This window comes from Lampris incognitus, chromosome 4 (assembly GCF_029633865.1).
Source record: "Lampris incognitus isolate fLamInc1 chromosome 4, fLamInc1.hap2, whole genome shotgun sequence".
Lineage (NCBI taxonomy): Eukaryota > Metazoa > Chordata > Actinopteri > Lampriformes > Lampridae > Lampris > Lampris incognitus.
The window spans coordinates 24,104,694-24,118,529 of NC_079214.1; the positions used below are offsets into that span (position 1 = coordinate 24,104,694).

The 13,836-nt window shown below is 40.0% G+C and overlaps 1 protein-coding gene across 1 annotated transcript in view; it reads left to right on the forward strand.

Annotated features, from left to right (window-relative positions):
• Positions 1–341: 341 nt before the first annotated feature.
• The window catches only part of glceb (glucuronic acid epimerase b), a 76,876-nt gene continuing 63,381 nt past the window's right edge, over positions 342–13,836 (forward strand). The window contains exon 1 of the mRNA XM_056279178.1: positions 342–476. The gene's annotated coding sequence lies outside the window, so the exon portion shown is untranslated. The remainder of the gene's footprint in view (positions 477–13,836) is intronic.

The following is a 13,836-nucleotide window of genomic DNA, read 5'->3' on the forward strand; positions in this document are numbered from 1 at the left end:
CACACACAAAAACGATGCGCTCACTTTTTTCTGCAAGGTAGTACAACCATAGTACAGTTACGATTTATGCACTGAGAAAATGAGAAAATGCAACCTCACATCCTTAAATGTCAAACGCATTTCTACTTTTTCCGGACAATGCACATGGGCGTCCTCTACTGTTTTCTATCAGGTATGGACGAGATAAAAGTTTGGTTTTCATTGGACGTTATATTCTTAAACTTGTCATTTTATTGGTCCGTGGTTATCACCACCCTCTCGCGTCATCTCGCGATGATAGGGACCCCTCTCAGTGAGAGGTGGATTCTCGTTTGTGTTCACTCACTGTTGTGGCACAAGGACAGTGAGAGCAGTCCGCTGCTGGATCAAGTGCCGTGAGATAAAGTAACAGCCTTGAAACCCAACCGGCCCAAAGCAAGCTTGGTTTCCGTCCCCGGACATTGTGTGCGTGTCTACGCGGAGTCGTAATTTGCGAGGTAATGTAGCCACGGGTATGTTTGAGCTTGTTACCTCCCTCCCTCCCTCTGTCTAGTCGCTCATATAATGCTAGCTGATGTTTTTTTTTTTACAGTTGGATTCCCTTCCAAAGCAATACTTACAAGACATCACCTATTGCCACTTTCTTTACCTTGTCAGATGTGCCCCCAGTGCACTTTTAAGCCTTTCAGTATTTATTCGACAGCGGGCTTGCAATTGCGCGAAATTAAAATGCCCATGAAGGAACTTCAAAGCTTAAGATAGACTGGCTTGAAATGACACTGCTGTTAGCTTGCATGCTAATCTTATATCTGCCTGGTAAAACAGAACTGTTGGTTGGCCAGATGGCAAGCCGAATAGTTGACAATCTCAAGTCGTATTGAGTTTTGTGTAGTATCACAGATGTAGTAATGGATGGATAGTACCAAAATTAGATACCATTGTCGCGACTTTTTTTCTTGAGTGGACCGTACTGTTTACTTGATGTGTTGCCAGCCAAAAAACAGTACTTACTTTCTTGGCCAGCTACGAGGCTGAGTTCTTGTGCAGTTCCCCTCGGACTGGAGATCGGGCAGTTGTTTTGCTCTGTTCTGCCTCCCTACAGACTGCCTTGTCCGAAAGAGCGTTTCACGTATAGTCATACATTACTCTGCCCCGTCCCATCTGTCCAAACCGGCGGTGTCGTCCACACATGCGTTGTAATTTACGCACAATTGGCGAATATCACTGCCTGATATTTCGAAAGACTTCAATTACTTTTTGTTGCATCATTCTTCGTTGCAGCTGTATTACGTTGTTTGAAGATTGGGGATTGTCTCTGTAATTGGTAAATATGATCGGACTGGAAGGAAAGCTATGGCGTCCCCCCCCCCCCATTTTTAATACCGATTTCACAATTTTGAGCATTTGTGGATACCAACTGTTACATGTTTTTCTTTGCACATTTATTGATAATACAATTTGAATGCCTGTATTGTTTTTTGTGTGCTTTCACAATACCGACGTTTCAACGCTTCAATTCTCAGTTGCTAATCTGATTAACAGCCACAACAAAACTGGTGGAAAAACTAAATTAAAGTAATGAAATGTTTTTGGATTTTTCATAAAATCAGAACTACATATTTTTAAAAACTGAGGAACCATGTACTTTGTAAAATAATTCACTATTGTACGCCTGCCAAGACAGTAACCATAACCAAAACACTAACAACAGCTTTTCTGACCATCCACTGGTATTTAATTATCTTATTCACCTGATCAGAAATGAGAATTTCATCTACCCAGGCTGTGCCGGATTCTTCTTATGTCTACACCATAACATAGTCGTATACCGTACTAGACTAAATTCTGCAGCCAACCATGAATCAAATACTCTTAAGTACAACATCCTAATCCCTACTTTGTGTCATGTGGGTTCTTTGTAGTTCCATGTAGTCTTGAATTGTAATATTGAATGTGGTACTCTTGTGCATTCTGCAAAATAACATGATTTTAGTCTTCATATTTGAAATAAAATGTAAAATTGATTTTTTTTCCATATTTAAATGGACTATCCAAACTCATTTCATTCAAGGACAGACTTCTTTATAGCAGCCATGTTGAATGGGATTTATACATGCCAATATCCAAGTGTCATTTCTTATGTGAACTTTTTATTTTTTCCATGTAGTCTTGAATTGTAATATTGAATTAGATTATCTTAGATTGTTTTATTAGCCACATGACCAAGGCCGGTGGAATTTGTTTTTGGTACACAAACTCTGCAGCACAATACATACATGGACAACAATAGACACCACACATTATCACAAACAATACAGTTACACACTAACAGAAATAAACATATCACACAGAACAATTGGGTGAATGTGGCACTCTTATTCATCCTGTGAACTTGCAAACTAACATGGTTGTAGTCTTCATATTTAAAATTACTTCATATTTAAAATTGAGGAAAAGATTAGTTTTTTCATCTTTAATCAGACTACCCAAACTCATATAATTCAAGGACAGACTGCTTTATAGCAGCCAAATAAGTTGGATAGTTGTTGGATATATATGGGGTTTATACATGCCTATATCCAAGTGTGTCAGTCCTTATGTGAGTTTTTATTTTCCCCAAGGTGAGTAACTTAACTACAGTTATATCTGAAAGCAAAGCTGCAAATAGGTCTGAACTTGGTAGAGTGCCGTTTTATGTCTCTGTGCTTTGATTTAGTGTTGATGTGTGTCCTTCCAAAGCCATTTCAAAGTCTCCTCTCTGATGAGTGCCCTTAATCAGCACATTTTGGCAAAGTGAATGAAGTGGAAGAATGTCCTTGCTTTGACTGAAGATCAGAGCATCTGAGTGTTGCCTGGCTATCTATCACTGAGGTGGGTGATTTTAGCAGATGCTCAAGTGAAAATATCCAAAGTGTACCCAAAATTTGCATCTGGCTTCATTGGAAAAATATTTGAAGATGATCAGCATTTCGGTACTATTTCTTTTGGTCTAATCTACACACTTGAGCAATTGATGTCTTCACGCTAGCTCACATAATTTGTGTTTGGAAATGTTAAGCAGCAAGCTCTACACTTTGTAAATATAAAGTTGCAAACAGGATTTAACAGGGGACATTACAAAGATAAAATATGAGGGACAGTTAGTTTGTGCATTTGGTTAGGTCAAATGTTGCTCAAATGATTCACTGAAACTCTGACTAATGCTGAGCTCAGACTGCATGAAATCAGCCTAAATTTGACACAATAATACCTTAGCAGACAAATGCTGAGCATTGTGCAAAATTATGACTGGCAGAAGAGTCAGCTGGTCTTTCAGTGTTAAAGACGATGGGTAAGGCATCTTGGACTTGGATAAACCATGATGTCGGGGGACAGACGGTCTACCATTTTAGAACTTTTTTGGCCTTTGTTGTGTGACAGTGACAGCTTCAAAGATTTGTTCATTGTTGTTGACAGTTAGGATCACCTCATTCCTTTTGACCAAAAAAAAAAAAAAAAAAGCAAAACACTTAAATTTTGACCTTAAATATCATGTGTTCTTCCGACCTCTGATCCTTGACAAACTTAGTGCTTGATTGGGAAAGACTTTATCACATGTGCATTACTTAGAAGACCTCCCTTTGGTTGTTTTTCCCGCCATGCTTTTTTTTAAAATTTATTATTGTGGAATTGCTTGCGTGATGTCTCTTATCTCGTCACATCCTCATTGCTATGAGTTTTGGTTATTCCCCCTTATAAAATGTGGTGAAGTCTGCATCCATTGCAGATTCTTATGAAAGTTTGCATGAGCCCCATTACACGCTTGATGAATTGAAGAATTGGGCAATCTTAGCTACCCCGGACTTGATGGGAATGCCACTGTTAAGGTTGTTCATCTACAGCCTGGGGAAGTCTGGACATTTGGATTTAGCCTATAACTTCCAAGAATGTGTTTATTTTGAGTGGAGAACATGGGGTAATGGGTGTCCCTGTTCCAGTCAGCTTATACAGTGCATCCGGAAAGTATTCACACCCCTTCACTTTCCCCACATTTTGTTATGTTACAGCCTTATTCCAAAATGGATTAAATTCCTTTTTTTTCTCCTCAATCTACATACAATACCCCATAATGACAAAGTGAAAAAGGTTTTGTAGAAATTTTTGCAAATTTATTAAAAATAAAAAACTGAAATATTGCATGTACATAAGTATTCACACCCTTTACTCAGTACTTGGTTGAGGCACCCTTGGCAGTGATTACAGCCTCAAGTCTTCTTGGGTATGAAGCTACAAGCTTGGCACACCTATATTTGGGGTATTTCTCCCGTTCTTCTCTGCAGATCCTCTCGAGCTCTGTAAGGTTAGATGGGGAGCGTCGCCGCACAGCTATTTTCAGGTTTTTCCAGAGATGTTCAATGGGGTTCAAGTCTGGGCTCTGGCTGAGCTACTCAAGAACATTCACAGACTTGTCCCGAAGCCACTGGGGCGAAAGGTTTACCTTTCGCCCCAGTGGCGAGTCTGAGGTACTGAGCGCTCTGGAGCAGGTTTACATCAAGGATCTCTCCGTACTTTGCTCCATTCATCTTTCCCTCGATCCTGACTAGTCTCCCAGTTCCTGCCGCTGAAAAACATCCCCACAGCATGATGCTGCTGCCACCACCATGCTTCACTGTAGGGATGGTATTAACAAGGTGATGAGAGGTGCCTGGTTTCCTCCAGACGTGACGTTTGGCATTCAGGCCAAAGAGTTCAACCTTGGTTTCATCAGACCAGAGAATCTTGTTTCACATGGTCTGAGAGTCTTTTAGGTGCTTTCTGGCAAACTCCAAGCGGGCTGTCATGTGCCTTTTACTGAGCAGAGGCTTCCATCTGGCCACTGTACCATAAAGGCCTGATTGGTGGAGTGCTGCAGAGATGGTTGTCCTTCTGGAAGGTTCTCCCATCTCCACAGAGGAACGCTGGAGATCTGTCGGAGTGATCATCGGCTTCTTGGTCACCTCCCTGACCAAGGCCCTTCTCCCCCGATTGCTCAGTTTGGCTGGGCAGCCAGCTCTAGGAAGAGTCCTGGTGGATCCAAACTTCTTCCATTTACGAATGATGGAGACCACTGTGCTCTTCGGGACCTTCAAAACTGTAGAATTTTTTTTCACTCTTTCCCAGATCTGTGCCTCGATACAATCCTGTCTCCGACGTCCACAGACAATTCCTTTGACTTCATGGCTTGGTTTCTGCTCTGACATGCACTGTCAACGGGACCTTATATAGACAGGTGTGTGCCTTTCCAAATCATGTCCGATCAATTGAATTTACTACAGGTGGACTCCTGTCAAGATGTAGAAACATCTGAAGGATGATCAGTGGAAACAGGATGAACCTGAGCTCAATTTTGAGTGTCATAGCAAAGGGTGTGAATACTTATGTGCATGCAATATTTCAGTTTTTTATTTTTAATAAATGTGCAAAAATTTCTACAAAACCTTTTCACTTGGTCATTATGGGGTATTGGGTGTAGATTGATGAGAAAAAAAGGAATTTAATCCATTTTGGAATAAGGCCGTAACATAACAAAATGTGGGGAAAGTGAAGGGGTGTGAACACTTTCCGGATGCACTGTATACCACTAAAAAGAAAATTGCTGGAGATCTCTGAAACTGGTTCGAATCTATTCAAAATTTAACTTGTTTATTTATGGTTTTGCAGAAAAGCAGCAGTAACGTTTAAGTCTCATTGGCTTCCTCTGGTTCTAGTAATCTACAGTGTCGCATCATTTTCTTGGCCCATCACCACTGGTAAATTGGTGACCAACTGCCTGTTTTGCTTGAAGGTGCTTTTCTTCATCAAATTTGGGAATCAAGTTTAACATTTATTTCTAGTTTGCTGACCAGATTCATACAAAGAACATATGTGTAGACTTCATAAGGCTTTAAGGGCTAGTTTAGTATGAGTCTGATTCTTGTTTGACACGTATGGGACTTTTCATCTGTTTTCGTCCTGCAACCAAAAAAAGACAATCTTGCCAAGTTTTTAAGCAATAGACATTCAAAGATTTTAGATTTTCCTCCCTTTCATTGCTCTACTGTGTCTTTGAAAACGAGTTTACAAGTTAAAAGTAAAAAAAAAAAAAAAAAACCCTCCGCTTCAGCTTTGAGGTTTTGAAGTTTATAGGCCAACAGCTAAAGAAATTACTGTATTTTGCTTGCAATCTAGGAAAACATTTTCTCTGAGCATGTAAACTAGCCTTGTTCCTTGTGCTTGTAGATGTTGGAGTAGCAAGTGGATTTGTGTGAGTTATTTGGCTTTGTCCTGGCTTTGTGTGGTTCATTGGAGATCTATGTTGGAATGATCAGGTGACAGAAAGGGGATTATCAGAGGTGGATCATCTGTGGCCAGGCAAGCAGATGGCTGCCCTAATACTGGTGCTCATTCACTTGCTGAAGTTGATGAGAAAATCCTCTTTAAATTACCTTTCATCTTTTCCTTCCATCTCCGAAACTTGTTGACTTTTGCATTGTGGCCTTTCATTATGCATGCAAAGGCATGTTGCGAAGACTTTTCTTTTTAGTTTTCTCTCCTTTTTCTCCGAGTTTTGTCTGCCCACTTCCCTATTCTCCTAAGCTTGTTCTGAAGAAATTTTTTATGGCATTTATTTTTCCACCGTTGAGAATTATGTAATCTTTCTGTCCTTAATTGATTTTGTTGGCAGAGTTTATCATGAATCCAAGAAATGTGTAATAGACCTTCTCCACATTAGCAGTTATAACCAGTTATATAATGACTTCTTAAGCATATCGGGCAGTCATCGGTGCTCCTGTCAAGAATTTAAGACGAAGGCAAATTCTGACAAAGCAATTGTTTTCTGTTTAGGTTGAAAGCTCAGTGAGCTTTTCTAATGGTGAACATATTGTATGTTTAAAAAAGTGATCATATGTGTGTTGTATCCATGGTAAAAGCCTTATCTTGTAAGACGAGTCAGTGTTACTGTGAAATGGCATCAACACATACAGCTAGACTGCAATGACACCAGGCCCATCAAATTCCAAAGTGCTTTTCTACAATAAAACACTATCGCATGCACTATTGCTTTATGAAAAAACTTTTGTAGATGCAAAACTTTCCCTCCTTTAATTAACTCAAGTTAAAGCATTCAGGATTCTGCATGTGTTCTAATTAAAATCCATATTATATTTCAATGGACTAATTACATTCAAAGGTATTTAAGGAATTGTATGATGGCCAGGGAGGACGCGTTCAGACTAGGGATGTGCCAGGGAGGACGCGTTCAGACTAGGGATGTGCGCTATTATTAGTTGACTAGTTGATTAAACATTGGTACCTGCGCTAGTCGGCATCAGAAATACTAGTCAGTTAGACTTTACATACTGACATAATTTGCACTGAAATGTCATTTCTTCCTAGTCAAAAGTTGCTTTATAAAAAAAACAAGCATGTGTTATTAATGTTAACAACAGATTAAAAAAAAAGATCTAGGGAAAAAAACAAAACACATCAGCTTGTTCACTAGAGTTGCCAAATGCATTTAATACGCAACTTTGGGCTTCTTCTTTTTTGAAGTTGCTTAAGAAAATCACAGCTTGCAGGTGTTTTGAGCTTGTTTTAAAAAATATAGTTAATTGTTAGGAAAATCTGACAAGTGACTTTGTTTTTTTTTACATTTGTGGTCCCTATTTTCCCTAGTGCATTGATTGACACTGACTGCTCACAGCCTCACAATAATATCAGTGCTGTAGTGTAATTTGCCCTCCCACAAATCCTCACGTGGAACTATCCCGCCCCCTTCTCCCCCTCATTGTAGAAAAATCATGTTGTAATTCCAAGCGATCTGATTGGTCGAGAGCTGTGCGTTATTTAGTATCACTGTAGCACAATCATGATCTTGGGGTAGCCGCATATACTACTAGTAACATTGTCCTATCATAATTCTTGTTATGAAAGAACCCTAGTTAGTTGTGCCATTTTGTTGAAATGAGCCGATTTCCACAAACAACGCTGCCAACAAAGTGGTCCAATGATGAAAAAAAAAATACAACAAACATTGGGAGAAGGAAAACAAACTTAAAGACTGGATTTTGTTATGAATATGTGGCTATGTTACACGCTCATTAGTGCTCCTGTCTTTTTCTCCTTTTCCATCCCTCCTCTCATATTCTGCTCACAGGTGATCATTTTTGTCTCTGAGGCCTGTTCTGTCTCTTTTGCTCCATTATTCTGTATCTATCTAAATCGATCCACTTGTGTGGTGGTGCAGGAAGGCGCGACACTTTCCAAAATTATGCCTGCTCGTATATGCAATATTTTTTTGGACAATGTTTAACCTTATAGATTACATTTTGCTCAATTTTGACTGTTTTCTGGGTGTTTTGTTACTTTTAGAGTAGTTGTATAGTCTAAGGTTAAACTTCCGTTTAAACGTCAGGAAAATAGTCCTACGGAACATCCCTAGTTCAGACCATAGAATAGACTTAAGTAGAACAGAGAGGACTTCATACATATACATACACCAATCAGCCAAAACTTTAAAACCACTGACAGGTAAGTGAATAACATGTTTTATCTTGTTACAGTGGCAGCTGTCAAGGGGTGGGATATATTAGGCAGCAAGTGAACAGTCAGTTGTTGAAGTTGATGTGTTGGAAGCAGGAATAATGGACAAGTGTAAGGATCTGAGTGACAGCTTTGACAAGGGCAAAATTGTAATGGTTAGATCAGCGTTTCCCAACCCAGTCCTCAAGGAACCCCTATCCTGCAGATTTTCATTGTAACCATGCATAGGTAGCCCTTCTTTTACTTAGTCAACCAATCATCTCACAACACTTAATTATGCAAGGTGTGCAACATATGACATAATTCATTGCTGATTGGTTGAATAACTACAAACACGTACCTATTTGGGGTTGCAAAGAAAATCTGCAGGATAGGGGTTTCTTGAGGACTGGGTTGGGAAAAAACTGGGTTAGATGACTGGATCAGCATCTCCAAAACAGCAGGTCTTTTGGGGTGTTCCTGGTATGAAGTGGTCGGTACTACCAAAAGTAGTCCAAGGAAGGACAACTGGCGACAGATTCATGGGCACCCAAGGCTCCTTGATGTGTGTGGGGAGCAAAGGCTAGCCTGTCTGGTCTGATCCCACAGAAAAGCTACTGTAGCTCAAATTGCGGAAATTGCTAATGCTGGCTAGGGATGGGCATCGTTAAGATTTTAACAGTACTACTATTACCGACACTGCTCATCAAGCCGGTACTGTAACGCTACTCTTATAGTTTTTTTTTAATTTTTAATTTTTTTAAGAGAAAAAACAAAACGAATTAAGAACAAAATTAACATTGGTTTATTTTCTCATATCTGGACAGAGTGTTGCTTTTAATCATCAACCCATGTTTGTATGATTTAGTTAACTCGTGTTGGCTCTAGGCTGCTAGCATACATCACATACTACCTGAGGTGGTTGGGGCAACGAAAGATGAACTACGAGCTAGGTGGTCAAAAACTGCATTTCTCTGCCCGTATTTGGTGCACTTTCTCTAGATTTTTCGAAAGACTGCTTGTGTCTCCGCCCTTACATGCAAAAGACTTGTTGCACTTGTGGCAATGAGTATTGTCAGCATGGACTCTAGTGAAGTATAACCAGACTTTTGACCGTTATGTTCTCTCTCCCATTGTCATTAAGAGCAGGCTGTTTGTGTGCATGTGCGAGTGTGTGTGCGCACGCATATGCACATGTGTGTCTGAGCGAGAGAGAGAGCTGGCCCCGCCCCTCAGCTCACACATATGACAGGCCCCCCGAGAGAGAGATAGTGAGAGAGCTCTCTTCTGGATTGGGAGTAGCAAAAACACTGCAAAAGTTCTTCAGGAATGGTTTGAGGAACATTACAAAGAGTTCAAAGTGTTTCCTTGGCCTCCGCATTCCCCAGCTCTCAATCTGATCGAGCATCTGTGGGATGTGCTGGAAAAATGAGTCTGATAAATTGATGCCCCACCTTGCAACTTACAGAACTTAAAGGGTCTGCTGCTGATTTTTTGGTGCCAGATACCACAGGACACCTCCAGGAGGTCTTGTGGAGTCCATGCCTCGACAGGTCAGAGCTGTTTTGGTGGCACAAGGGACACCTAAACAATGTTAGGCAGGTGGTTTTAATGTTTTGGCTGATCGGTGTATAGGTAGTCCTACATATATGTTGGCTTGTAAGTTGAAGGTTCCAAGATACATAACCTATGCTGCATAGCCTAAATGGTTTTGAATGCCCCTCACCAGGATGCTTGTAGTCCCATACAAAGTTATTCCAATTGTCAGCCCACCATCTATCAGACTTATTTGTGTCTGTTAATCTTTCCCAGTGCTTTAGCTGCCTGAGTTAATTCATGTGGGGGGTTTTGTCTTCAACACAGGCAGTACAGCTAAGCCAGCTTCTCCCTGTGGTGCCTAATAATAGGCTAATGGAAGAGAGGCTGCGCTCTTTTGGCTCCTAGCTGGACATTTCCTCCATTGAGTAGCTCTGAAGCACACAACTTAGTCAGGACATTGGGATTGCTGTGACACTATAGCTTGTTACCACTGGCGTAGAAGGAGCTTTGATGGGTCATCCGTTTGGTTAAAGGACATGTAAGCAAATAGTAAAAAAATACAGCTAGGAAGGTAATTATGATATAAATTAAGTATTCATGCTAATGATTGAAAATAAAGAGCTAATATAACGAAGATATCTGTCTCTGAAAGTCGGTTATTAAGCAGAATTCCTTCATGGATAATTTCATGAATGTTTCCATTGAAACTTTTTTTACCCACCCAGAGAAATCCCCCAGCTTGCTTGAGTAAATACTCTATTATGATGTTACATAGGCGCTGCAAGTGGTAAGACAAAGCAATTGGGGGGAAAAAAATCAAATTACATCAGTCTTTTTAAAAAAAAATTTTTTTTTTACATAATTTGCTGTATTAAAGATCCTGGGTTTGAACCCCAGGCCATCCCAGGTTCTTTTTGTGTGGAGTTTGCATGTTCTCCCTGTTTCTACGTGGGTTTCCTCCCACCATCAAAAGGCATGCATAGGTTAATACTCCTGTCTGTGCCTCTGACTGAGGCATGGTAAGAAGAACTGGAGTTAGCTCCCAGGCGCTGCACAGTGGCTGCCCACCGGCTGCCTAGCTACAGTGTGTTGGGATGGGTTAAATGCAGAGGATGAATTTTCCCATGGGGATTTATAAAGTACTTATCTTAGACACCGGTGGTCTAATTTGCCTTCCCAGTCACTTTTTGCCATCTTGTCTGTGGATTTTGATTTTGGCTTGTGTGGTTCTGTCCCTTCTGGATTGAACATTGACACCAGTGGAGTTTCTCAGCATTGAGTATATGGTACACATCACTCTTCCGGCATGGCACCTTAGTGGAATTAGAACAGTTTTACAGAAGCACAGAAGCGCTCACAACTTTCTCGCAAATGGTCAAACTTACCTTTCCGTCAGTCATCACGATAAAGGTCTGCAAAACGGTGTGTTCGTATCAAACCTGTTATATCAACCGTTTTTCCATAACCTCTGAGCTAAGAACAACTGAAACAAGCAAGATGCATGGTTTGGGGTTGCAGTCATTTGGCTGTAGATCACATTACTAACACTGTTTTCTGGTGAAAACACACATTTGTGAATGCCACAAGAGGATAGGCCTTTTGTCTTTGATCTAATGGGAAATAGACTTCAAGTGATGAAATTGGTCTACTATTAATTAACTGCAATGTGTTTCAGTATGCCTATGTTGTTGTGATTGAAGAAGAAGGTATAAATTCACAAGTATTTCTTTTTAACTAGGGTGTTTGATGGTTTCCTGTCTCCTTTGAAATGATAATCATCAACCATCAAATATTTAGCACCGGTGAATTGAAATTGCAGTATTTTAACATAATTCTAAGGTCAGTTAAATTCTGTTAGGAGAAATATTAAACATTTAAATCCCTAGTAATTCCCATTATCCTTTGTCAACTGACACATAAATTTTGGCCCCAGCATTCAAAGTCTTGAAGTGACTCCAATGTCCTGACTTGGTGTGCTTGGGTGACTACCTCATTCTACCACTCCAGCGCACAATAGTTTTCCTGAGTCCTTGGCTTTAGGGGCTGTTTGTCACCCAGGAAAGACAGCAAGTGTTGAGCAGCCAAGAGTTGTGAGAGCGGCTAAACCTGAGCTTATTGTCCCCCCAGTTTTGATATTGGTCAAATGGAAAACATTTCTCTGCTGATTTGACCCTGACTCATCAAGCTCTTACAGTTTAAGTGTTGTATTGTCATTATGTTCTTATTTTTTAACTTTTTTTTTGTATAGGGAAGGTTTTCCAAGTGAACCTTTTTCAGCAATCACATTGCTGAAAAAGGTGTAATTGTATGTGAAGCTTTTTCAGCTTCACATTCAATTACACATCTTCATACCTCAGAGCTTCCCTTTACAACCAAAACATCATGCTGTTTAGTCACTGACGAGCTCCACTAGGGCAGGAGCAGGCCAATGACCACACCTAAGCTCCGCCCCTTTTACCCAGTGCTCAAATCACTGCCGAGCAACTGCTGTGAGCCACGTTAACTTTAGTCAACTTTTCTGAGCACTGTGTGGCTGTCCTTGTAATTAAGGACACAGTAAATCCAAAATGGTTAAAGTATGTTTATGCATTAGGCCCACAATGTATGAACTATTCTGACAGTAGCTGCAATATATTTTGAAACATGGAAGGGTAAGACATAGTCGGCAGTTAATGTCAGTGGAGTAGAGGAGACAATCGGTATGATCAGAATGGTAATAACTATTACAGCCAAGCATCATGAGGCTTGTTGGCCCTCAGCAGTTGTGACAGATTGTAGAAAAAATAAGTGACTAAATGTTTGACTAATTGGTAAAAATAAACCTAGCTAGAGCTACAACTCAAGTAGCCTACTTTATGTCTGGTGTGCTAGGACTAGATCCCCGTTGCAGCCTGTGCTGGTACTTAACATAGCACAGTCCACAAACATAGCTATATTAGTTTGTGGACTAGATATAGAGCAGAGAGCATCTCCAAAACGAAAATCAGCTTTTCAATACCAAATTAGCAATGAGAAATTATTAAACTTGAAAAACATGTTTGTAGCACTTTTTGAGCATCACAATTATTTAATTATGGAGTAAATTATGAACTTTGCTCTCGGTTTTTCTTGTCTTTATTCTCTGGTCTTTTTGAGCCAAACTAAGACTGTGCATGAGAAACATTTATGCTGGCAATTATTAAACTCAACTGACAATTGATGGGGCTTTTCCTTTTTCTTTTTTTTTTGGTTGCATATGGAGTGACTTGGCCTCAGTTTTTTCTCATGGTTTTGCTGTTGTTAACGATCATATTGTATATTTTTACATCTTGTAAGTGCCTTTCAGTGACAAACTGAAGGCCTTGCTGTTGGCTTCTCGAAGATTACTTTCCTGACTTCTTGAAACTTAATTATAGCTTGTGGTATCTTGCTAAGTGTTATGAATATTATTATATTGGAGGATGGTAAAATGGACAAGATAGCAAGAGTAACTAAAGGGTGGAGCTCAGGGTAGGTCAACAGCCTTCCCCAAGGGTACCTTAGTGGCAGATGAAAGAGGCCATAGTTTAAAACCATTGACCTCCCAGCTCAATGCGCCTGCTTTAGTAACCCTGATGTTACCTTCTACTGTCTTATGGTTTTACATTGACTCATTGTGAAAATTGAGTTGAAAAGCTATCTTAAGCTTCATTGACAGATTTTATCAGACTACACTGTGTTGCAATGTTTTTGTTTTAATTATTAAATATAACGTTAAAATAGCTTTGACCCGTTTTATTGTGGCATTCTCCACAGACTACTTCTAAGCCTAACATGTAT